Source organism: Bufo bufo, chromosome 2, assembly GCF_905171765.1.
Source record: "Bufo bufo chromosome 2, aBufBuf1.1, whole genome shotgun sequence".
Lineage (NCBI taxonomy): Eukaryota > Metazoa > Chordata > Amphibia > Anura > Bufonidae > Bufo > Bufo bufo.
This window is the reverse complement of record NC_053390.1, coordinates 140,250,851-140,276,785: the sequence shown is the minus strand read 5'-3', so window position 1 is coordinate 140,276,785 and position 25,935 is coordinate 140,250,851. Positions and strand designations below refer to the sequence as shown.

The 25,935-nt window shown below is 40.4% G+C and overlaps 1 long non-coding RNA gene across 1 annotated transcript in view; it reads left to right on the top strand.

Moving 5' to 3' along the window:
* Positions 1-25,557, top strand: part of LOC120992518 — a 51,108-nt gene extending 25,551 nt beyond the window's left edge. The window contains exons 3-6 of the long non-coding RNA XR_005776990.1: positions 8,100-8,197; positions 8,772-8,855; positions 15,126-15,182; positions 25,465-25,557. This is a non-coding gene — a long non-coding RNA (uncharacterized LOC120992518). The remainder of the gene's footprint in view (positions 1-8,099; positions 8,198-8,771; positions 8,856-15,125; positions 15,183-25,464) is intronic.
* The last annotated feature ends 378 nt before the right edge of the window (positions 25,558-25,935 follow it).

Below are 25,935 nucleotides of genomic sequence, written 5' to 3'. Positions count from 1 at the left end.
TGATAAATGGCAAACAATAAAGTTGACCTTTTGTCTGCAGACTTTAATTCCCCCCCCCCCCCCGTCTACAACATCCTTTATCTAATAAATTATTATCCGTCCATTAAACTGGCATTATAACTCATAACAGAAGTCAATTTACACAATATTTGGGGTCATTTATCAAACTGGTGTAAATTAGAACTGGCTTAGTTGGCCATAGCAACCAATCAGAGTCCATCTTTCATTTTTGACTTCTCCTTTGGAAAATGAAAGGTTGAATCTGGTTGGTTGCTATGGGCAACTAAGCCAGTTCTACTTTACACTATTTTGATAAATGACCCCAATTGTTTTTATATATCCATTTGAGTATGTGGCTGCTGCCAAAGGCAAAATATCTGCCCATATCTAATGTGTATGGCTGGTTTTAGACTTTCTAATATATAATTGTTGTACCGGATCCGGCATTTTTTTTCCATAGGAATGTATTAGTGCCGGATACGGCATTCAAAATAGCGCAGACTGAAAAAAAGGTAAAAAAAATAAATGCTGGATCCGTTTTGCCGGATGACACCGGAAAGACGGATCCGGCATTTCAATGCATTTTGATCCTGATCAGTCTTACTAATGCCATCAGTTGGCATACGTTTTGCGACGGAACTGCTTGCCGGATCACTTTGCCGCAAGTGTCAAAGTAGCCTAATTTTTTTTACATTTTTGTATTAGTGGATTTGAGTGAATTTAATTAAAGCCAAATAATAATAATAATAATAATAATAATAATAATAATAATAATAATAGTATAGGGATCTGACTCTATCTTAGAGATGAGTGAATCGGTTTTAAATTAATCCGATTAGCTACAAATCTTGTAGAATTAGTTTCCAAATAAATCCAAACTTTTGGCGTTTTGGACTACTTTAGTAAATATGGCTCCTAGCGCTATGTTACTGTGAGTATTGGTGAAAAAAACCATGAGGGAGGAAGAAGATGGAGGATCACATGACACTGGTATGAACTGGGAGGAAGGGCTTTCCCTGATTGGATCAGAGGATGACAGACAGCCTGTCAGGAAGCAGTATGCAGGCAGGTCCTTATGCAGTGAGCAAGCCAGACGCCATTCTGCTCTCTGCTGTGGATGTGGCAGGATGTGTTGTGGCAATTTCTGTCAAAAAATAATTGCAGACACAAGCCACTAATGTAGTGTGATAGGGATACTATAATGATAGTATAGGGATATAATTAGGTATACTTTAGGGATTTTAATTAGAGAAAGCAGACAGACAGGGACTGGTCACTCCGAATTGTGTGTTTAATACAGCGTCTGCCAGCTTGCCAGCTAGTTCTGCCCATTTAAAAAGTCTGAAAGAAAAATAAATAAAAAAATTTCTGTATAAGACCAGACAACCAGCTATTAAAAAAATTTTTTTTGTTACCCTCAAGTTTCTACAGATCATAGGCTTATTACCAGCATCCCAAAAGCTGAGCAGGTGAGCATTTTTTTCTTCTAAAAAACATTTCAGTGCATTATACCCCTGTTATTAAATGTGTTGTATATTACTAAAAGATAACGGGTTGTTACAGCAAAAACATTTTATGGCAATAACACCATTATTATACCTGTGTTTTTAAACACGTTGCATATTACTGTAAAATAACGGGTAGTTACAGCAAAAGCACTAACAACATTTTTATACTCGTGTTATTAAACGGGTTGTTCCATCTCACATATCGTTAGGATAAGCCACCAATACCTGATAGAACGGAGCCCGCAAAGTATATCCCCACAGGATAGGATGTCCATGTGCATGCATATATCCAATAGGATCTGTTATTTCCACTTACTTTGATCTTACTTTTAGTTTTGTTAACTTTGATACATCAAAATTTTGACGACATACCCGTCATATTGATTGTTCTTTATGTATGTATTGTAGTACTCTGAAGAAGGCCTTTGGGCCGAAAATGTTCACTTATTGACTGGATACTCACCTAATAAAATAATACAGCACTTTAAAGCAATCCAGTGGAATACAGGAGTCATTTTTATTATTGTGTTTGGCCTGGGACCCATCTCCTGTTATCCACAACACTAAAGTTGGAGTACCACCTAACCCTTTACATGATAAACCAATTTTCAGGCCAATTGTAGCATGTTTATTTCCTGTAGAATCGAATCGAACAAGAAAAAAAAATATTTAGGAAAATTCAGCGTGAAACAAATTTCAAAAAGTTTTCTCATGTCTATTCTATTTGTATTACCCCTGGCTATAATAAAAATAAAATCTTTCTGTACTATATTGTTATATAAATGTTATATAAACCACAAAAAAAATCTTAATGTATGTTAATGTTTGTTGCTCTATGAATTTAAGAGAAAACAATAAAATAACTGAAAAAGTGGCTACATAAAAATAGAAAAAAAATGTTTTTCTCTTTTTTCCAGATGCACTCATATCCATGGGCTGTGTCTGGTAATGCAGCTCAGCTCCATTCTATCTGCAATACCAGAGAGAAACCATATAGAAAAATGGCGCTTCTTCTGGAAAAAATAAATAAATGGACTATAATTGTAGACCCTCATTTATTAGCCACAGCAGAAAGTTTTGACAAGGAACATACTGTAGAGGACCCTGCATGGCCACTCATCACACAGGCTGCTTTCAATGGGAATTGCGCAATGTGCATAAATAATGCAGAGAACTGAAAATTTGCTGGATTTCCCCAAATATTACTGCTGGTTGATGTGGGCCATAGCAGCGGGCAGCCTGTGAATAGCTAATTGTCGAGGACTTTTCCAGCAAAAAAGGTTACTCCAAAGCTGACAACCACCAAAGAATATTAAACCATCTATGTTCTGCTCATTTAATTGGTATGCCGTAAGCTTAGACCTGCCAATATTATAAAGTTGTGACATTCGGCTGGGTGAATGGTCAGCTAATAGCATACAGCCATGGACTTTCAAGCTGTATAAAAATGGCTAATTTATAGAAACTTGCCTTAAGCAAAGTAAAATATATGCATGTACTGGCTGTTCTTAATATGTCACAGAGATCTTTGGGTGATGTGCAGCATATTTCTATAGATCTTCCCAGAAAATTGAATTTAGTATTTCTTCATTTCATTAGGCAAATATGGTCTCCATCAAAGTGGGACAGAGAAGTGCTTGAAGCAAATGTGCTCGCCAATTAGCATAAATGTAGTGACCCGTTTGGCACCACACCTCATTGAGATGTATGCTGTCTTATAAAATCAGGTTGAGATGGTTGCATTTTTATGGTCCTGTCTTCATAAATCAGTAGATGTTGCGATTTCATCTCAAGCCGTATATACAAGAGTATAGAAGTAGGACTTGATCTCAGCATCTATGAGGGTAACTAGAATTTAGCCACACTTACAAAAGTTTGGACATCTCCCTCTTACTTTGTTGGCAGTGTGCTTAAACGCTATGTACATCTTTGGGGGCAATTTGTTTTATTATTGCATTGTACTTATTTTGAGCTAAAAATATATTTTTTTCTGTTTATTAACAATATGGAATCCTTTTTTCTGTACACAGCTGACATGCTCTACTAGATGCCCTACTAGCTTTTCTGTCTTTTCCGGCATCTGGGGAGCAGATGGACTTCTTATCTCTGATCTCTCACATTATAAACACTTATTAAAGCTCAATCCTTATCTTAGAATGTGACTTAAATAAGTGTTTATGACCTCTCAGTAATTAAGAGATAAGGTTTATTTGATGACCAGGCAAGTACCAGTCACACAGCTAGACAAACAGTTTACTCTTTGTGACAGAATGGCTCAATATTTTTAATAAAGGCCAATTGAAAATATGACTTTTAGCCAAAAATGAGTTAAATGCAATCGTAAAAAACAAAAATTGCCTCCAAAGCTTTAAAAAGGTGTTAAAATAATTGGGTTTAACAGGGTGAGTACATGCAGCCCTCAGATTTATAACATAGTCTGTACTTTCTCTTCGTGAAGCCAGTCTCTGTCTCAAGATTTGAGCTCCGTACACTGTTCTCTATGTAAGCAACGCTATACATACTGTATTCATGCCATATTTGGACAATCCTCTTTTATGGTGAATATCCACTTTTCACCACCGTGATGTATGTACATGTGCTGATGAGTTTCATACTATATCTTTACAGTGGTCAGAGCTCCAATTTTCCGCTACTAGACTCCAAATTCTTGGTATTGTCATACAGTTAAAGGGAATCTGTCAGCAGTTTTGACCATGCTAAAAACATACCTCTTGTGGATCTTTTATCATCAGGAGTTCTGCTCCTACTAATGCCCAGGGTGAAACTTTGCTGTGAAATGCTCTTTGCTGTGAAACCCTTCCTCTCTGCTCTTGTAGCATGCAAGCTGTAGCAGACCACTACATCTGTCACTCAGAGCAGAGAGGAGGGTCTGTGAAGCACAGTGAAGCTCCACCTCCAGTGCACTTAAGGAGCAGAATCCTACGCTACCTTCTTAGATAAAAAATTAAAATGCCTTTTTTTTAAGAATGTTAACCACAGGAATATCAGTGGCATTCCAGGCTGGAGCAGGGATATCATTGGAGTTCCAGGCTGGTATAGGAATATCAGCAGGGTGCCAGTCTGGAGCAATAATATCAGTGGGTTGCCAGATAGGAGCAGGGATATCAGTGGTATGCCAGGCCGGATTTCAGTCACACACACTCTGTACAGGATGGTCTGTTGCTCAAAAATATGTTTGCTATGCAACATATCATATACCAGTTGGTGGTCCGGGAGATGGTTGTGCCTGTGTAGTGAAGACACCTCCTCATCCTTGGTTGATTTGGCGCTGGGCACTAGGTGACAACAGAATGTTCTGTGCCATGTAGTGGTGACAGACTATCCCCCGTATGCTGTATACACTATACTTAAGATTAAACCAGTGTTTTCTGTTATCATTCCACTGTTATCAGGTATTTTCCTGCCTTCCAGCAACCATAACTTTTTTTTATTTATTTAGTATTTTTCCATCAATGTAGTAATATGATGCCTTGTCTCTGGCGGGACTAGTTATACTTTTTTCATTTGGGGGTACATGCAATGGGTGGAAAAACTATTAATAACTTTTTTTAGATTATTGTTAATCCCCTGGGGACTAGACCATTCAATCCTTCTGTCTAACCACTTAGGTGCTGTGGCCACTGTTGACGGTGGCATCTGAGGGGTTAAGCAGACAGAATTTGAGTTATCTCTGGGCTGACTTCTGTATGATACAGCTGGCACTCACAAGTGATGGAGCCAGCTTCATCACTGCTTCGTAAATGTAGTCAGGATTAGGTTTATTAGATGATTTGCCTTCATCAGGCTTGCATTTGGAGCTCAATCCACCTGTATCCTGATAATAATAAATTATTTCTTATATACAGGGGTGCACCGCCAATGAGGTGAGGTGAAGTGCTTGCCTCAGGCAGCACCAGGTAGGGGCAAGAGGGGGGCAGCGGAAAGGCCTTGGGAAATGAGCACGTTCATTGTGCAAGTGTTCATCTCTACATATTCAACTGTATCGCTATATTAACCAGTATGTTTTGTAGCACTATACAGTCAGGTCCATATATATTGGGACATCGACACAATGGTAACATTTTTGGCTCTATACACCACCACAATGGATTTGAAATGAAACAAACATGATGTGCTTTAACTGCAGACCGTCAGCTTTAATTTGAGGGTATTTGCATCCAAATCAGGTGAACGGTGTAGGAATTACAACAGTTTGCATATGTGCCTCCCACTTGTTAAGGAACCAAGAGTAATGGGACAATTGGCTTCTCAGCTGTTCCATGGCCAGGTGTGTGTTATTCCCTCATTATCCCAATTACAATGAGCAGATGAAAGGTCCAGAGTTCATTTCAAGTGTGCTATCTGCATTTGGAATCTGTTGCTGTCAACTCTCAAGATGAGATCCAAAGAGCTGTTACTATCAGTGAAGCAAGCCATCATTAGGCTGAAAAAACTTAACAAACCCATCAGAGAGATAGCAAAAACATTAGGCGTGGCCAAAACAACTGTTTGGAACATTCTTAAAAAGAAGGAACGCACCGGTGAGCTCAGCAACACCAAAAGACCCGGAAGACCCCAGAAAACAACTGTGGTGGATGACTGAAGAATTCTTTCCCTGGTGAAGAAAACACCCTTCACAACAGTTGTCCAGATCAAGAACACTCTCCAGGAGGTAGGTGTATATGTGTCAAAGTCAACAATCAAGAGAAGACTTCACCAGAGTGACTACAGAGGGTTCACCACAAGATTTAAACCATTGGTGAGCCTCAAAAACAGTAGGCCAGATTAGAGTTTGCCAAACGACATCTAAAAAAGCCTTCACAGTTCTGGAACAACATCCTATGGACAGATGAGACCAAGATCAACTTATACCAGAGTGACGGGAAGAGAAGAGTATGGAGAAGGAAAGGAACTGCTCATGATCCTAAGCATACCACCTCATCAGTGAAGCATGGTGGTGGTAGGGTCATGGCGTGGGCATGTATGGCTGCCAATGGAACTGGTTCTCTTGTATTTATTGATGATTTGACTGCTGACAAAAGCATCAGGATGAATTCTGAAGTGTTTCGTGCAATATTATCTGCTCATATTCAGCCAAATGCTTCAGAATTCATTGGATGGCGCTTCACAGTGCAGATGGACAATGACCCAAAGCATACTGCAAAAGCAACCAAAGAGTTTTTTTAAGGGAAAGAAGTGGAATGTTATGCAATGACCAAGTCAATCACCTGACCTGAATCCAATTGAGCATGCATTTCACTTGCTGAAGATAAAACTGAAGGGAAAATGCCCCAAGAACAAACAGGAACTGAAGACAGTTGCAGTAGAGGCCTGACAGAGCATCACCAGGGATGAACCCCAGCGTCTGGTGATGTCTATCCGTTCCAGACTTCAGGCTGTAATTGACTGCAAAGGATTTGCAAGCAAGTATTAAAAAGTGAAAGTTTTAGTTATGATTATTATTCCGTCCCATTACTTTTGGTCCCTTAACAAGTGGGAGGCACATATGCAAACTGTTGTAATTCCTACACCGTTCACCTGATTTGGATGTATATACCCTCAAATTAAAGCTGACAGTCTGCAGTTAAAGCCATCTAGTTTGTTTCATTTCAAATCCATTATGGTGGTGTATAGAGCCAAAAATTTTAGAATTGTGTCGATGTCCCAATATTTATGGACCTGACTGTATGTAATGTTTTCCAAGTATGCCTTTAACAGTAAGGCTGGAGCAAAGGGGTTAGGTTATATGTACATAAAGATGGTTTCACAACAAAATAATATATAGTTGTTCCCCATATCAACATAAAATATCATCATATAATGACCAGGATTTGCATGCTACAATCATATTTAGACCTTGTGCACATGGCCATGCAAAATGCAGCCATAATTCGACTCCTATAGAGATGCATTAGGTCTCTTTTATTCGACATCTATAAAATCCATATTACAACAGGTACCACACCATAGCTTGTAATGAGAAAGGACCATTGTAGGATCGAAACGCATTAGCTGTGCTTTGCCTGCTGTAATATGGATTTTATGGAGGTTGAATAAAGGGTCGAGTTTTTATATTCTATTGGATACTGGAGCTTCTTTCTACATTTCTCACATATGCTTGGTTCACAGAACTTCCATGTGCCCTCTGCAATTCAGATGAATCTTCTATGTTTGCATGTGATGTCTATTTTACCTCCTCCTGATTTCACACAAATGTATACCAGTTTTTTGTTTCTCAATCTACACAAACCTGACAGATTATTTTTGCTATGTCCCATCAGGCTTTACACATTCATGGGTATTCTTTTTTAGAGCAAAATACCTCTACACATATGGCACCCAGCAGAGCCTCTATGGCAGAACATGAAGCCTGTGCGGCTCTGCACTAAAGGGCTGGATGGGCTTCCATGCACACACAGTGGCTTTGTTTAAGTGAGGAGGTTTCTGGCAGGTCAAATCACTTTAGAATTTCTGAATGGATACAATTATTTGCCCATTATGACTTTGCTTGGTCATTTTTGATGGTAACATATCCATAACTCGTTGTAATATGAGTCGTAGTCAAGTGCTATCAAAACATTTCTTTTGCAGAATTTAATACCACTCAGAAGTTGTAAAATTAAGGGGCCAAAAACACTAAGTGAACTGCGGAATTTTAGAGACGTGAAGTTCTGACTTGGACACCAGAGGTTAGTGTATCTAACTGGGATTGCTACAACTAATAGATCAGGTAAGCATTGGCTAGTCATATCCTCACATCTTCCTTCCAGACTCCTGTGGTAGAATATAGCTGTAGGTTATGGTAACCTGTATTCAGTGATTGGAGGGAGCAAAGAGGCTGTTGCAATGTGTTGATGACTTTTGCGGGATACAGGCTGCTGTAAAGGACATGTATGCCTTACTGATGGCACCAGCAGTGATGCTTTACCATAGCATCCATATAGAGATGTACATCAAAGGTTCAGACTGTGGGTATGCATATAAATGTCAGTGAGGCCTCCTTACAACCAATCAGATACTTTCAACCCTGCTATAAAAAATGATTGAATCTTTTTTGTGCATGTGGCCCTGGGTATTTTCCATCTATATGTATATGGTAACATAGGCAAGTGTGCATCTCTGGAAGCATTGCCATACATTATATGCAGTTCACACTATGCATAAAATGAATGCTATCTTTAACACGCACTCTTTAGTCACATTAATTAATTTATTCGATTGTATGTTGTTTTATGCACTGAATTTTTTATTTTATTTTTTCAGCTGAAGAGTGGAACAGATTTTGGAACCTACATATAACATTTTGAAGAATGCATTTCTAATTGGAGACAATCTCTTGTCACTAGGGTATTTCTTATAGGTTTCTTAAAAAATAAATTAGACATTATTGGTGATGTGTCCCGTGTATATAATGATAGTAACAGAGATTGTGATGCAGTTAACAATGGATATGAACATATACTATATAAATGAAGGGTGGGCCCCAAGTATTTATTTTACTCACTTATATAGAGCTGATATATTCCACAGCGCTTTACAGACATTATCATCACTCGCTGTCCCCAGCGGAGCTCACAATCTAAGTTTCCTATCAGTATTTCTTTTTAGTGTGGGAGGAAGCCAGAGTACCCAGAGGACACCCATGCAAGCACGGGGAGAACATACTGTACAAACTCAGTGCAGTTGTCCTTGGTCGGATTCAACCTGAGGACTAACCACAGTCACCATTTTCTCAGGTGGACTGAAGGAACCCCAGCTTAGTGAATGGCAATCCTAGTGGCCTCACCTCCAGACCTGTTGTCATAATGTCTTGGCTGTTTCTCTCAGTCTAATAGACTGAAAGGAGCAGCAATGAGCATTTGAACCCCCACTGAAATCATAACTCTTGCTCACTTTGTGGTGAGAAGGAATATGGAGTTTGGGACCCCTGTTCTAGCGATCTGTTGGTGTTCAGTATGGTACTAAGATGGCTACTATTTGAAAAATTGCTGTGTGAAAACACTTCCTAAATCACTTTGAGCACTGCAACTCATGGAAAGTGAAGCCTAGGGGTTTGCATTACCAGCATATCCCTCATAACTATTATTTTAATTGTTCCCCTTGGATTCTGTGAACAGGAAGGATGACCATAGGGGATTTGAATTTCTTTTTCTACTGCTATTCACAGAGGCTTTACACAGCCCATGTTTTTGCTGAAGGTGCCAGGAGGGGAATTTTTGGGAATTTTCTTGCCCCATTGAGAATGCCCACATTCAGTACAATCTAGCTCTGTACCATGGCAATGTTTTTATTGCTGGGGTATATTTTGTAGAAATATTAAAAATTCACTGATGACTACATAATAATAATGCAGGAAAATCTTGATCCAATTAAATAAATAAATAACAGATTAAAGGAGTTTTTCGAGATTTTAATGTTGATGACCTATCCTCAGGATAGTTCATCAATATCAAATCGGCAGGGTTCTGACACCCGGCACCCCCGCCAATCAGCTGGTTGAAGAGAAGGCCATGCTCTGTGCAACTGCAGCCTTCCCTTCATTGTTTACCTGCTTGCTGTTGGCACTGCAGCAGTGAGCAGGTGTAATTACAAGCTGTCCTATTCATTTCAATGGGATGGCTCCTCCCTATACACTTGAAAAGGGATCCTGGGGATAGGTCATCAATATTAAAATCCCAGAAAACCCCTTTAAGGATGAGCAAACTGGTTCAGGATTCGGTCTGAACTTCTCAAAAAGTAGAGAGGGAGAGAACCTAATATGCAAATGTATGTTTCTTAACAATATATATGCGTTGTCAAAGTGGTACTCTTTCTCATTACAGAGAGTCCATGGTACACCGCATACACAGTATTGTAGGCCAGACTATGCCTTTACTATGCCAAGTAGATGTGCACAGTATTGTAGGCCCGACAATGATCCTGGTACGCTGAGTACGTGTGCACAGTATTGTAGGTCAGACGATGCCCTCTGGGTTTCTGGGAAAGATATTTAAATTAGCTTTCCAAAATCTGACGCCGGCAGATGTTAGACATAATAATTTGCATATATTTTACCTAGAAAACCAGAGGAGCGTTGTTAAGCCTACAATAGTCATTACGTATATCAACTGGTCTCCATAATATAAATAGTACCGACCCAGAGGTTTCCTCTAAGGCCGTGCAGCCAAAAATATATATTTTTTAATTATTATTATTATTTTATTATTATTATTATTATTATTGACTTTTCTCTGATTAAGGGCTTTTGTCCTGAAAGATCTACTTACATATGTGGGGTGGTTTAGCTATTTTTCTAGCTTTATTACATAGGTCAGTTTAAAAGGCAGAAAAGGATCTCTGCCAATCTGTTGTGTTCTCCTTACTGTTTATTTACAGCACCCAGGGCTGGTGCAAGGATTTTTGCCACCCTAGGCAAAAGCTAATTTTGCCGCCCCCTTGACTCTGCCCATTGACCACACCCCTTTTTCCGCCCCTTTTTCAGCCACCTATTGCATGCAACATTTAACTATGGTCGTGTACGCTGTGCCAGTCTATGGTCATGTACCCTGTGCCAGTCTGACTATGGTCATGTATATATAATATCCAGCCATTGTCTGCCACCTAGTACCATCCCAGTGATGCAAATCACTCTGCGCTGTTCAGCAGGTTGGCACACCAAACACGAGCAGTGCCACCTATTCACTGCCAGGCGCCATTCAGCCACTGTCTGAAATCCTGTGCCAGGGCATGCTGTCTTGTTCCCTCTGCCAGTCTGGCACTGTCCTGCACCCTGTACCATTCATAGCCCTTTAGACACTCTGTGCCACCTATTAGGCTCCATGTGCCACTGCTGGGCACCCTGTGCCAGTCAGAGTCTATGGCCACTAGTCAAGCAGCAGGTGTGCCCTGAACCCTGTACACAAGTGTGTGCCACCCTGCTGCCAGTCACTGTCCTGCAGCCTCTGACACCCTAGTGCAGGTTGTCAGAGTGCGGTTGCCAGGGGTGCTCACCAGGTTCTGCTCCTCGCTGTGCTCCAGGTCCACATTGCCTTGGCTCTTGCCAAGATCATGTGTCTTTGGCGCGTGATCCCGCGAGACCCACCTCTGGAGGTCACTGGTCTCGCGGGATTGCACGCCCGAAGTAAGGGCCGGTGCAAGGATTTTTGTCAACAGAAGCAAATCTACATTTTGCCCCCCCCCATCATTTCACATTTCTGCCCCTCATGATTCATGTCCATTTCTTGCCCCCCCATCATTTCACATTTCTGCCCCTCATGATTCATGTCCATTTCTTGCCCCCCCATGTGCTAATATCATAGTGCCATCCTCTCCCCCTGCCCCCTAATGTGCCAGTATCAAGTGCCTCTCTACTCCATGTGCCAGTATCATGGTGCCAATAGCCCCCCCTCCCCCGTGGCAGTAAAGTAACAGTCCGGTATTTAAAAAAAAATAAAAAAAAAAAACACTTTCAGAACAGTTTCTTCTGGGACTTGAACTCACAACCTTTCATATCAGAGGCAAGGCATTTACCCACAGAGCTATGAAAGCAGTGTAGCCAGTTACTTAAAAAAAAAAAGTTAAGTAGCAGTCCGGTATTTAAAAAAAAAAACAAAAACACTTTCAGAAAAGTTTCTCCTGGGATTTGAACTCACAGCCTTTCACATCAGAGGCAAGGAATTTTCCCTCACAGCTATGAGAGCTGTATAGACAGTTACTTTAAAAAAAATTATAATAATATTTAAGACTTCTTCTGTAGATAACTTTGATACTTAGTGTACATCCATACACATGACAGCTGCCCCAGTACACTGTGTATGGATGTAGCAGGGCTGGGTGTGTTGGGGCAGCTGACATGTGTATGGATGTACACTAGGTATCAAAGTTACCTACAGTAGAAGTCTTATATATATTTTTTTTATTTTTTTATTTAAAGCACCTGGTAATACAGCTTTCATAGCTGTGAGGGTAAATGCCTTGTCTCTGATGTGAAAGGTTGTGAGTTTGAATCCCAGGAGAAACTTTTCTGAAAGAAAGCCTAAATGAGATTTAAATACACCAGGGTCTTGTAGCTGCCCGAAGTGAACAAACTCATGCTCGCACTCATCGGAGCGCATCCGGCCGGCAAGTACAGGAACAGAAGGAGATGATGTCAGATGGATTACAAGGCGGGGGCGTAAGGCGGATGTACACATAGTGCGCTCTATGCGGTTGCCTACTCTGCTTACGGGTGGCGCCGGCCCTGACAGCACCAAGTATAATTATAGCCCCTTCCTATTTGCCATCAGTATAGCAAGGACAGAGAACACCTTCAGCAAATTTTGGATCAGCTTCAGACAAAGACACCTCTAAAGTAACTTTCAATTGAAACAAGAGAATTATAGCATTCTACAAAGCTTATACCTCTCTCAAAGAAACATGCAAGCTCTTTGTATAAAGACAGGAGAACCAGACTGTCTTTGTTAACTTTCCTTGTGGGGTACTCTTTGGGGTGCTCTTTATCATTAGAGAGATGAAAAAATAAGCATGAGTATTATATGACAGGCAACACTACTCTTGGTTTCTAGGAAGAGTATATAAAAATCACATATCTTAATTCTGCTGGCATGAGAAAAGATTTGCAGTCTTTTCTGTTTTGGAAGAAATTCCAAATTTGAATATCTTTCCCAGAAAGCCAAAGGTATGCAAATTAGCTTGCCTGACAAAAAATAAAAAAAGGGATATCTTATCTAATGCCATAAGAATTAAAGGGGTTGTCCGGGTTCGGAGCTGAACACGGACATATTGCCTTCTTCACTCAGGCAGCCCCTCTGATATGAGCATTGGAGTATTTCATGCTCCGATGCTCTCCCTTGCCTTGTACTGAATCAGGCAGGGCAATGTATTTTTCATTAGATCTGGTAATGTACCAGGTCTCTGGTAGGTAGAGGCTTCCACCTAGCAGTGAGCCTGGTGATGTCACTGGCACTGATGGGCAGGCTTTAGCGCTGCCCTTAACTGTAAAACAGACTAGGGATGCGCTAAAGCCCAACCATCAGTGCCGGTGACATCATCGGCAACACTGCTAGGCGGAAGCCTCCGCCAGCATTATAAAGCATATAAACAAGCAGCCATTGCCCTGCACCATACAGCTGATATCAGAGGGGTTGCCTGGGTGAAAAAGGGGACAACCCCTTTAAGATATGTGATTTGCGATATACTCTTCCTAGAAACCAAGAGTAGTGTCACCAGGCATAGAATGCTCATGCATATTTTTTGGTTTTCCTAATGATAAAGAGCCCCCCCAAAAGAACCCCACAAGGCAAGTCGACCAAGTAAGACACGTTTTTCTTGGGACCTTCTGGTTCTCTTGTTCTTATAGAAAAAGAACTAGCTTGCATGTTTCATTGAGGGATGTATATGTTGTGTGGGGTGCTGTAATTCTCTTCTCTCACTTTCAGTTGAATATTACTTTGTAGATATCTCTGGTTAATATGATGTGGAATAAACACGATGAAATAAAATTGCTAAAGGTGTTGTCTGTTTTTGCCATGCAGGTGACATATGCTCAGGTAAACAGTAGAGAGCAATAATTATACCTACTTGTTACTGCACAGCAAGTATGTAAACAGTAAGACAAACATAGCATTATTTTCCTACAACATATTGTCAAAGATGATTCTCTAACTTTTAAACAAACTTATATAGCAAAGAGAAAAAAATAACTAAAACAGACTAATATCTGCAAGTAACTCTTGCAGGACTAAAGCCCTTAATCAGAAAAAGATTTGAAGTGATGGACGTGCCTAGGGCTTGATAGAGATGGCGCACAATAGGGTAGTATGTTCACACTGGGAAACCAATAAAACACATGTAAAGGCTCACCTTGTCTGGTTACTCTAGTATAGCCGTAACACTATTAAGGGCTTATCAAAAATTTTTTTTAAATCTGATGAAGGGGACCCAAGATTTCCCAAAACACGTTGTCTCATGCATGTTTTTTAATCAAATAAAGAAGTACTTTTATTGAAAAGACCGTCTGAATTGGTGTTGGTGCACCAAAGCAGGATTCCTTTTGTTCTCCTTTATCAGAAAAAAGCAGACAAGATGTGTGTACTATTTCTATTGTGGAGACCAATTGATACACGTGACAACTATTGTAGGCTAGATAATGCTCCTCTGGATTTGTAGGTAAAATATGTGCAAAATATCATGTCTCACGTCTGCTGACATCAGATGCTGACATCAGATAGGTTTAGGAAAGCTAATTTGAATATCTTTCCCAGAAACCTAGGGTGGCATCGCCTGGCATACGTGCCGCACATACTCTGCATACCAGGCGCATCACCTAGACTACAATACTATGCACACATACTCAGCTACTTAGTATAGTAGGGGCATCGCCTGGTCTACAATACTGTGAACGCGAACTCAGCATACCATGGAGTCGCTATAATGAAAAACAGTACCCCTTAGACGACACATATATATTGTTGAGAAACACACATTTCAAACAAGATGAATCTTGTCTCATTTGCTCATCTCTATAATAATATAATCTCTATAATAGATTAATCAAGTTTTTTTTTCTTGACTGCAAAATATTTAATTGTTCCCTATGTTATTCCCAAGTTACCCATTTTACTGTGTCATTTTCTGCAGGAATTTACTACCAGCTGATGAATGTTGGTATTTGTTATACCTGGATCCTACCATATGGTAACTGTTAAATCAATAAGGTTTGATAACCAAGCTAATGTTTATAATTTATTTGTCTATCTATCTATCTATCTATCTATCTATCTATCTATCTATCTATCTATCTATCTATCTATCTATCAATCATCTATTTATAATCTAATTTATCATCTCTTTTTACAAACATGAAAATCAAAAATTGATCATATAGGAGATTATGCAGCATATAAATAAGAATACAGTAGCGTTTTGGTCAAGCTTTAAGAATAATAAAAATAGCCGTAAAAGGTGCAATATTTATTGTGATTTGATGATTGGGCTAAGAGTCTTTTTACAAGCTTTCACAATATGTATGATTCAGTTGTTGAATGCTTGGTTGCCTATAACTCTTGATCCTGAATGAAGCATGCAACCTTTACACATAGAGATATAGTAGTCAAATAGTAAAGTGGTGTGGAGGAGAGTCAAAACTGTGCCCACTACCATATGGTATTGCATGGCAACATCATTTTGAATACCATCAAGCCATTGCACATATATCTTACAATCAAAATGTATAGCACCATTGAAGTTTGCGATTGTAAGTCTTGTGACTATCTGAAATAGTTGCCTGTGAGTCTTTACATGATGAGATAAACTAACTACAGGAACTAACTACTTCAAGTAATTAGGCTGTTGAAATGCTTAGTATTGCAAAAGAAAATATTCCATCATGTTCGAAACATATTTGCAATGACCAGATTCTTCCTTCACTAAAAAAATTAATGACTGGAGCCTTGCTATAGGGCATGTAGTTGTGACACAGAAGCTTGTCTGATATGGGGACCTGTTCTTACTGGCTGCAGGTATCACTATTTTTCTGGCTTTGGACTAGATATAAATAGGAAATCTGCTGTGTATAAGAATACAATTCTGGTATATAAAGACATCATATCCTATCATGGATATTATGTGCAATGTGAACTTTAAAGGAACTTTTAAACTTTTTTAACAGACCCCTTCAGAGTGGTTGGACCCAGTTTGGTGTTCATACTTACCTGATCCCCGCTGATTCCAGCTGTATTGCTCTACGGCCTCCTCTGCAGGTCCGAGGTCTCTTGGAATCAACATCCTGTTGACGGGGCCGTGATGTGTCACTCGTGTGGTACGTCACTGGCTCAAATGTCACATGGGTTACATGTCATTGCTGTGGCCAGTAATTGACTGCAGCAGTCACGTGGGGCTCCATCAACAGGATGTTGATTACCAGAGACCTAGGTCCTGCGGAGGTGGCCGTTCAGCAATGGAACAGGAACCTAGCAGCAGGGACCAGGTAAGTATGAACCCCACTGCAAGTCCGATTCTGAAATGGGGTCTGATAAAAAAAAGTTTAAAGTTGGATAACCCCTTTAAATCCCATGGTGCTAATACTGGAGCATTGGTGATCTACTCAGAGGTGTGAGAGCAACATGTTGATATGTTCAGCAGCTTAATACGAAATATCTTGTACAGTCGTGGCAAGGACTATAGGAGGTTTCAGACTAACACAAAGTTTGGCTTTCACAAAATTTGCTGCTTCAGCTTTTATAGTGAAAATTTACATTAACTCTTGATTGTTATGAAGTGTATTCAGATGCATTTAAATGTCATTCCTTGCCATGAAATTTAACTTAATCACAAAAACCCATTTCCACTGCATTTCAGCAGTGTTAGCGAGGACACGGCAGCTTATATGACTCTGTCACGCTGATTGAATTAGTAGAGCAGACAGGTTGATTTAAAAGGGTGGTGCTTGAAATCATTGTCTTCTTCTGTTAACCATGGTTACCTTAAAGAGAACACATGCACCCTTGCTTTGCATCAAAAGGGCTTCACCGGCAGAGGCATTGCTGCTTGTAAGATTGCACATACATCAACAATTTCTCAGATCATCAATAACTTTAAGGAGAGAGCTTCAATTGCTCTGAAAAAGGCTTTAAGGAGACCAAGAAAGTCCAGCAAATGCCAGGACCATCTCCCAAAGAGGATTCAGCTATGGGACCACCAGTGCAGAGCTTGCTTGGGAATGGCAGTAGACAGATGGGGGTGCATCTGCATGCGCAGTAAGATGAAGGCTTTAGTAGGATGGCCTGATGTCAAGAAGGGCAGCAAAAAAGTAACTTCTCTTCAAGAAAAACATCAAGGACAGACTGACATTCTGCAGGAAGTAAAGGGATTGGACTGTAGAGACATAGGGTTAAAGAAGCACACCACTTTTTTTTATTTATTTTACATACAGTTAGGTCCATATATATTTAGACAGAGACAACATTTTTTCAAATTTTTGTTCTGTACATTACCACAATGCATTTTGAACAAAACAATTCAGATGCAGTTGAAGTTCAGACTTAGGGGGAGAGGGGAATGACAGGGGACGGGGAGACAAGATGCATCACAAAGGAGAACATGGAGACCCTGCTATTGCACAGAGCAGTGTAATGTGATGAGACTCTGCCCCTTTGTAAAGACAGGAATCATAAAACAGGCATACACAAGGTATAAAAGAGTCCTTTTTTTAAAAAATAAATGCCTATCCTGCACTATATAGGCAAAGAAAATAAAATCTAGGAGTGCTTCTTTTAGTTATTTTCTCTGCTCGGTGAACAGAACATTGAAAGTTTATGTCCATGGGTAGGAAACTCCCTAGATCTCAATCCCATAGAGAACATGTGGACAAACAAAAACACATAAATTGTGAAACCTCCAAGCACTGATTAGACAAAAATGGGTTGCCGTCAGTCAGAATGTGGCCCAGAGGCCAGGGCAGGGAAAATTATAAGTCTTGAAAAAGAAGGGTCAACACTGTAAATATTGAGTCTTTGCATAAACTTGGTGTATTTGTCAATAAAAATTAATAAAACTTTTGAAAGGATTGTACCACAGTATACCATAGAAACATCCGATGAAAAGATTGAAAAACACTGAAGCAGCAAACTTTGTAAAAACCAAAATTTGCGTCAGCCTCAAAACTTTTTGTCATGACTGTACACTTTGGGAATTTCCAATGTAATAAACTTTAGCTGTCTTCCAGTGCCATTTTTTTTTTTAAACATAAGAATTCCCCAAGTTGGTAGGAATGTAATGGATATAGAATTTATTTTTATTGATTTTTCTTTGTTTCTAGTACCTAATATGAATAAAGATATGAATATGAATAATAATATGAATATAGATAGATAGATAGAGTTTCCAGTTTTTGAAGACAAAGCCAGGAAGTTGTATCTGTCCTTTATACTTTTTCTCCTTTTATGATCCACTCCTGATTTTTGGCTTCCAAAACTGCATAAAGAAGCCTGAATGTGTTGCTGTACCCTTAGGAGTCTTTGTCCACTGACCTTATGAACTTAGTTTTAATTATGCATAACACATATTTCAAGTTAAAGATTTCCAAGGTACCTACAAGCACGGCCTCTTTCACCGCTGCGAGCATGCCACTATGTAAATGAAATACATTACACAGGCTCATAAATCCAGCGTGGAGAGCAATGATCAAAACTGCTCTCAGATATAAGGCAGTCTCTCTGTTTATAACAGAAAGTGTATAAAGGTTTACTTCCCCCGACACAGTAGAAATTGTAGCTTTGAATTTACTATTGCCGTGACTGTATAGGATCATTATTCTGATGTCCATTTGTGGGGTCATTCAGTTTTTAGTTCACTTGTAGCAAGGTCATTACTGATTACACAAATTGCTTTAGCTACATACAAGCTAGCTTCTTAGCTTCTTTTCATGCCCTGAATGAGAATGGAACTTATAAATAGATTTCGTGTTTTTCATGAGCCAGAGTTGGTTTCACATTTTGCGCCCTAAAAGAAGATTTCCATCTAACCCCAAACCTCTCAAAAATGGGATCAATATGAATGCTGATGGGAGATGGCATGACATGAAGAGAATGTGACCTATTGTTTAAATCGAGTTTTTATGTTAAACATATTTTCTATTCCATGTCACTATCTATAGTTAAAAAACAACTAAAAAACATGCAGTTTAAGCATTGGCCACTAAGCCTAATAATATGTAGAGACTTATCATCACAGGCAGGATCCCAATGACAGATAGCACCCCCCTCCGTGCACAATGACCTCTGCACAGGTCACAAAGCATGCTTGGAAAACTCTCCCATAGAAGCCAATGAGCCAATTCCTGACTCCCAAACAGGTGTTTTACGTGGCGGAGGTCAGCGCTCTATGCAGGACAGTCAAGACCTTCCGCAATATTTTCATTGATTTGATGGTAGAGCACGAAACACAACTTTAGATGACATTTGGCATCCACCCTGAAATGCAGTCCTCTTTATAGGCTATGTGCTTGACCCACTTTGTAGATTTATGTGCAGTGTCGGGCTGGGGCTCCTTGGTCCCACCAGAGGACATTATTCTTGGAGCCCAACACTTGTATCATCAATAATACCTAATAGGTTTTGAATGAAATAGACCCCTGAGCACGTGATTATCTCCAAAGGCAGCTTCAAATATTTTTTCTTTCTCCATTTGGGGCCCACAATTGCATCAGATCCTGGCCCACTGGAGGATCCTCCAATACTTTGGTGGGCCTGTTTGACCTTGTTAAGGTGGCCCACTTCCTGTGGCTTCAGGATGGTCTAATTTATAATTAAGTTGAATCTAGAATTTGCCACTGACTTGTCTGAAGGTTGGAATCCCATGTAAAGAACATGTTGAAAATCTCTCAGTAAAAATGTACTGCTGCTAATATTTGCCTATGGCTATATGACTGCTATTACCTCTGCTTAAGGAGAATATATTTAGTAATTAAGCCCAGACACTAAAACATGTTCTTTTTTCTAATCTATTTGATTTGATTTTCTGTACACGAAAAGCCATTTAGCAGCATTGTGAGATAGGCTTCTACAGCAGCAACATGGACCATAGGAAAGACTGGACTTCTGTGGGAGAGTGTTCTAGACATGTTCTGTGACCTCTTTAGAAGTCATTTTACAGGGAGGAGGAGTATATAAGCTTTGGCCATTAATTTTTGTAAATGGTGAATATACATAGTATAGATGATACCCTTCATTGTAATCCTGCCTGTGATTATAATGGGAAGACTACTGAAAAGTGATCTCTACAGAACAGGAAGTGTTGCCCTATTATTAGGATTAGTGGCCACAGTGAAAACTGCTCAATTACAGGATTATTTTAAAATGTAGAGTAATACCTGGAGAAATTAGAAAAAGACATCGCAACAAAAACCATAAAAATAAGTTTAATATAAAAACTAGATTTTAACACTCACTGAGGGCAGCATAGCATAGTTTAATGACAGACCGCTGTTAGTATAGGACTGACATGCTGAACCCTGCAGCACGGGCCAACTCTGGGTGGGAGATGAACCCAAAGAGGCTCCCTGTCACCCCCTTCAGACGATAAGTCACAGGAAAGAAACCTGCCAGTCATTGTCTAGAGGAAGGGGTAGGCAGAAATAGAGAGCCCCATTGGATTTATTTCCCTCGCAGCACTGGCATACAAAATCTGTTACATCTTTCCAGAGACAACAATGTTTAATTCCAGTTGCTAATTAGAGCTTCAGTGCATTAAAGGACAGGCGCTAGTGCCCCTCAGCTCCTCTGCTTACCTACATTTGCCATGCTCCATGGGCTTATTTGCATAAGGACTGAAGCTTTTGTTTTCTCTGGAATGTTGCAGTGGATTTCCACTATATAGGTATCATTTTAATCAGCAGGATCAACCCTAACAGGCAGTATACATGGTTTAATAGTGTTGATCCCGCTGAAAGGTCCTCTATAATTTTTATCACTCATTTGAATATTCTGGTGTTCATTTTATGCCTGTAGGGCCTCTCTTTGCCAACAAATGCCCCCCTTTAGTTTTGGCACCCTCTATGTAAATAAGGTAGAGGTTTGCCATGCAGTTTTCTCCTAACACTGAGTCTTGCCTGGCTTATTGGACAGTGTCAGAGTAGTGCATAAGACTTTGCCTCTGGAAAAAACACCACATAGATGCCCCCTTGGCAAACCACTGTCCTATCCTAGGGTCTCAAATCTAACAAAGGCTTGGAAATGGGGGTCCATAGTCATAAAAGAAACATCAGACAAGATATGGGAGAAGCGAGAATGAAGAATACTACAGGTTCCATTTTTTTAAATGAGGGACAAGTCTTCTTTAACTGTTTTTGCAGCTTCAAGCTTACCTGTGAATATGATGGCCTATTATACTTAAATAATGCTGACATATTCTGCAGCAATTTACATACATTACATATGTGATTCGCTGTCTTCAATGGGGCTCACCATCTAAGTTCCTTATCAGTATGTCTTTGGAGTGTGGGAGGAAACCGGAGTACCCCACACAAACACCTAGGGGCAGACTGGGAACTTAAAGTGGCCCTGGAAAAAATAAAAGATGACCCCATGTTGTAGGAGGTTCCAAACTGACAGGAGACAGGGCCAACACAGGTAAGCAGGAACAACTCAAGTAGGTGGTGTCAACAATACCATAATGCAGACCATAATACCACCCCAGCAGAACCAAATACCACAGTGCACACAATATACCACTCCAGCAGAGCCAAACACCACAGTGCAGCACAATATACCACCCCAGCAGAGCCAAATACCACAGTGCACACAATATACCACTCCAGCAGAACCAAACACCACAGTGCACACAATATACCACTCCAGCAGAACCAAACACCACAGTGCAGCACAATATACCACCCCAGCAGAGCCAAACACCACAGTGCAGCACAATATACCACCCCAGCAGAGCCAAATACCACAGTGCACACAATATACCACCCCAGCAGAACCTATTCCACAGTGCAGCACAAAATACCACCCCAACAGAACCAAATACCACAGAATAGCCAGGGCCGGTTTTAGACAAATTGTGGCCCTGGGCAAAATCAAAAGAGGGGGCCCATATCTTGTAATAATGTGCTAAAAACACTGTCCGACGTCCGACACCCACGCCGATCAGCTCTTTGAGGAGACGGCACGTGCTGTTCACTGCTGCTGTACCATAGACATACAGCAGCAGAGCAGGAAGAGAGAAGGGAGACGGCACGTGTGCACAGCACACGTCTTCTCCTCAAACAGCTTATTTTTAGGAGTGAAAGGTGTCATACCCCCACCGATCTGATATTGATGACCTATCCTAAGGATAGGTCATCAATATGAAAAAACCCGGAAAACCTCTTGAAGCTATCCCAATACTGTGCCTGTTGTGCTCCCCCCATGTCCACAAACACTATACTATACTGTACGCCCAGACTGCCCTCATTAGTAGTGGTGCCCCCAATAGTGATAATACTCCCCAAGATAGCCCCCATTAGCAGCAATGCCCTCCTTATTGCTTCAAATAATAATAACGCCTCTAAAGTACTCTAGTAGTAATAATATAACCATAATGCTCCCAGTGGCTCTAATGTCCCCCTGTATTGCCCCCCCACTAGTTCCAATATATAATGCTTACCCCATAGTGCCAATATATATAATGTTCCACTGTAGTGCCAGTATGTATATAATGCTCCTCCATCCCTCCCCAGTAGTGCCAAGTATATATACCGTACTGATCTCCTCCCCCCCATCCCTGGTGCCCCCAGTAGTGAGGACATTTAGTATATAAAAAACAACAACGCCTCCCTCCCGACCACCGCAACGCTGTCTGCGATGCAGACCACAGTTTTATCTGTGGATTGTGTTGCTGTCCCAATGACAGCAACATTGCTGCTCCGGGTCTCACGTGATGACGTCATCATGTGAGACCAAGAGCAGGAGGTTGCAGTGATGTCATTGCGGCTTCTTGCTCTGTTCTAATGCCTCACAGGCTTGAGCCCTAGCGGCCTGAGGCTTGTGAAGTTGGACCGCCATGAGTGCGCCCCCTTTATGGGTTGCGAAGTGGCGCCCTAGGCGGATGACTACCCTCCCCTATCCATCGTCCCGGCCCTAATTTATAGCACATTACTGCAGGAGGTATAACAGGAGATGACTATAACTCCCAGCATGTCTAAGCCATTATTATTTAATATCAGAGTACATTACAGGGGGATGTATAAGAGGATAGGACTACAACTCCCAGCATGTTCAAACCGTTATTATGTAATATCAGAGTACATTACAAGAGGAGGTATAAGAGAAGACTACAACTCCCAGCATGTCCAAGCAGTTATTATGTAATATCAGAGTACATTTTAAGAAGAGGGATACAACTCCCAGCATATCCAGGGTGTTGTAATGTACCATGATATTATATAATAATGGCCTGGACGTGCTGAGAGTTATAGTCCTTTCCTCTTATACTTCCTCTTCTAATGTACTCTGATATTACATCACAAACGGGACATGCTGGGAGTTGTAGTCCTCATACCTCCTCTTGTAATGTACTGTGATATTACATAACAGGAGGTATAAGAGAAGAGGATTAAAACTCAATTTTCCTGGCACTTACATTAAATCCATACTTCTTCACATACATGGCTGGTCTTCGTCTTCATTACTTCACTGCACTGCTGAGCTCCGCCTCCTGTTCGGGTCACATGATGGTGAGGTCATCACAGGTCCTTCATCCCCTCTTCTCTGCTGAGCTCCGCCTCCTGCATCTGACATTATCGCAGGTCCTGTCAGCACTGTGGTAATGATTTCTCTCATATGTGAGGGAGGAGACCATTGTAAAGTGCAGTTGTTCAGCTGTCCGCACGTTTGCTTCCTCAGACGTTCAGCTGAACATCAGCACTGAAGCAGGGGTCCCTTAGACAATGGGGGCCCTGGGAAATTGCCCAGTTTGTCCCCCCCTAACGCCGGCCCTGAGTGTAGCACATAATATCGCCCCAGCAGAACCAAATACCACAGTGCAGCACAAAATACCACCCCAGCAGAACCATATTCCACAGTTCAGCACAAAATATCCCACTAAAAGCTTACCTTTTGTGGTTGGGCTTAAAGCCAGTTGGAGACATCTCCGGCACCAACCGGTGACATTAGTATTGGACTAGCGGTAATTAATGCAGTCCCCAGCTGGCAGTCGTGAGGAAGGCTCAGACAGCCTCCCGGGGAAGCTTCTTTGTCAGGTCTATGGCCAGTCTGCCCCTGCAATCTCCATGCACATGTTGTCCGCCGTCAGATTCAAACCCGAGACCCCAGTGCTTCAAGGCCCCCGTGCTGACCACTAAGTCACGTGCTGCCCAGGCCAAACACAGGACTATGGCATTTTTGGCTAAAATGCACAATTGTTCCCGTTTATCACATGTAAAACTCAGAGGACACCTATACTCTTTTGAAGCATAAATGTAAAATAAAAATCCTGCAGCCGATTGTCAGGAAGAATAGATGGTCATTGCTCTTTTCCATTAAAAGCTATGTACTAAAATCATTCATCACGGCCTAATCCCCATGCAGATGAATGTGATTGGGAGTCACTTGTGCTTTAGGACACCTGTTAGAGAAATAAACAATGTGTTTACCGCACAAATGCTGCATTTAGTCTTCCGCTTGCTCATAAGACCCGCTGACAGAAATCACTTGTGTATAATACAGCACTTACTGCTTTATAGGTTTCATTTTGCGAATGTCAGTAAAATGATTAAAGCGTTTTCAGAAAGGAAATGACTCATTGTGCATCTGCGTGTTAAAATAAACACATTCCCGCTGGCCTGCGTAGTGCATTTGTTTTTTCTTCGTTTTTTCTTTTTTTTTTTCCTTCGCACCATTTTTTGCAATATTGATGGGCTGAGGGACTGTATTCGATAGCATCGTATCAGTGCTTAGGAGGTGTTTGTAAGAAACAGGCCAGTTAAATATTTCCCGGGTACACAAATGATTTACTGTCACACGCATTCCCACCAGTTTGAAAAATGATTCCAGTTTGCTTTAGTTACTTTAAAGCTAAAAGAGCCACTGGCTACACATTACAAGCAATCTGTATGCATGGCCTCTGTTTCCCATTTCCTCTACAGTTTATTTGGTATAGGTCACATTACTGATTTCGATGAAATCTAAAAAGTTTATTAATTAAGAACTTGCATGTCAGATCATAATTTAGGTTGGGTTAAATATATAATTTAAGTTAAATAGATAATAAACTTCTTAATTTTCCTGCTCTTTTGTAAGAATAGCGCCACACCTGTCCACATGTTGTAGTGGTGGTGTATGTAAGCCCCACTCACTTCAATTCAATGTTTTAATTTCATTGTATCTGCTTTTTTAGTAAATAATAATAATAAAAGTAATATCATCATCACTTGATATAATGTTATATGTGGTAGAAAAAGTTTCATGTCCAGCGGGGGATTATTTTTTTTTCATAGGATAGATCCAGCTACAAGGGCAGCCATGTCTCCCCTCAAAAGTGGAAGATAAAGCCAGAAGACCAGGCAGTTACGTTGCTGTAGGAAACCAATAGTCACTTCTTCTTCAGCTGTCAATTCTCCCATCACTTCAAAACTTTTTTTCCAGAGATGTTGCCACACACATACCTAGAGCCACACCAGGGATCATTAGTTAGGTCACACATTGCAGCTATATTGCATCAGCAATCTACGTATCTATCTATCTATCTATCTATCTATCTATCTATCTATCTATCTATCTATCTCATATCTATCTATTATCTATTATCTATCTATCTATCTATCTATCTATCTATCTATCTATCTATCTATCTATCTATCTATTATCTATCTATTATCTATCTATCTCATATCTATCTATCTATCTATCTATCTATCTATCTATCTATCTATCTATCTATCTATCTATCTATCTATCTATCTACCTCT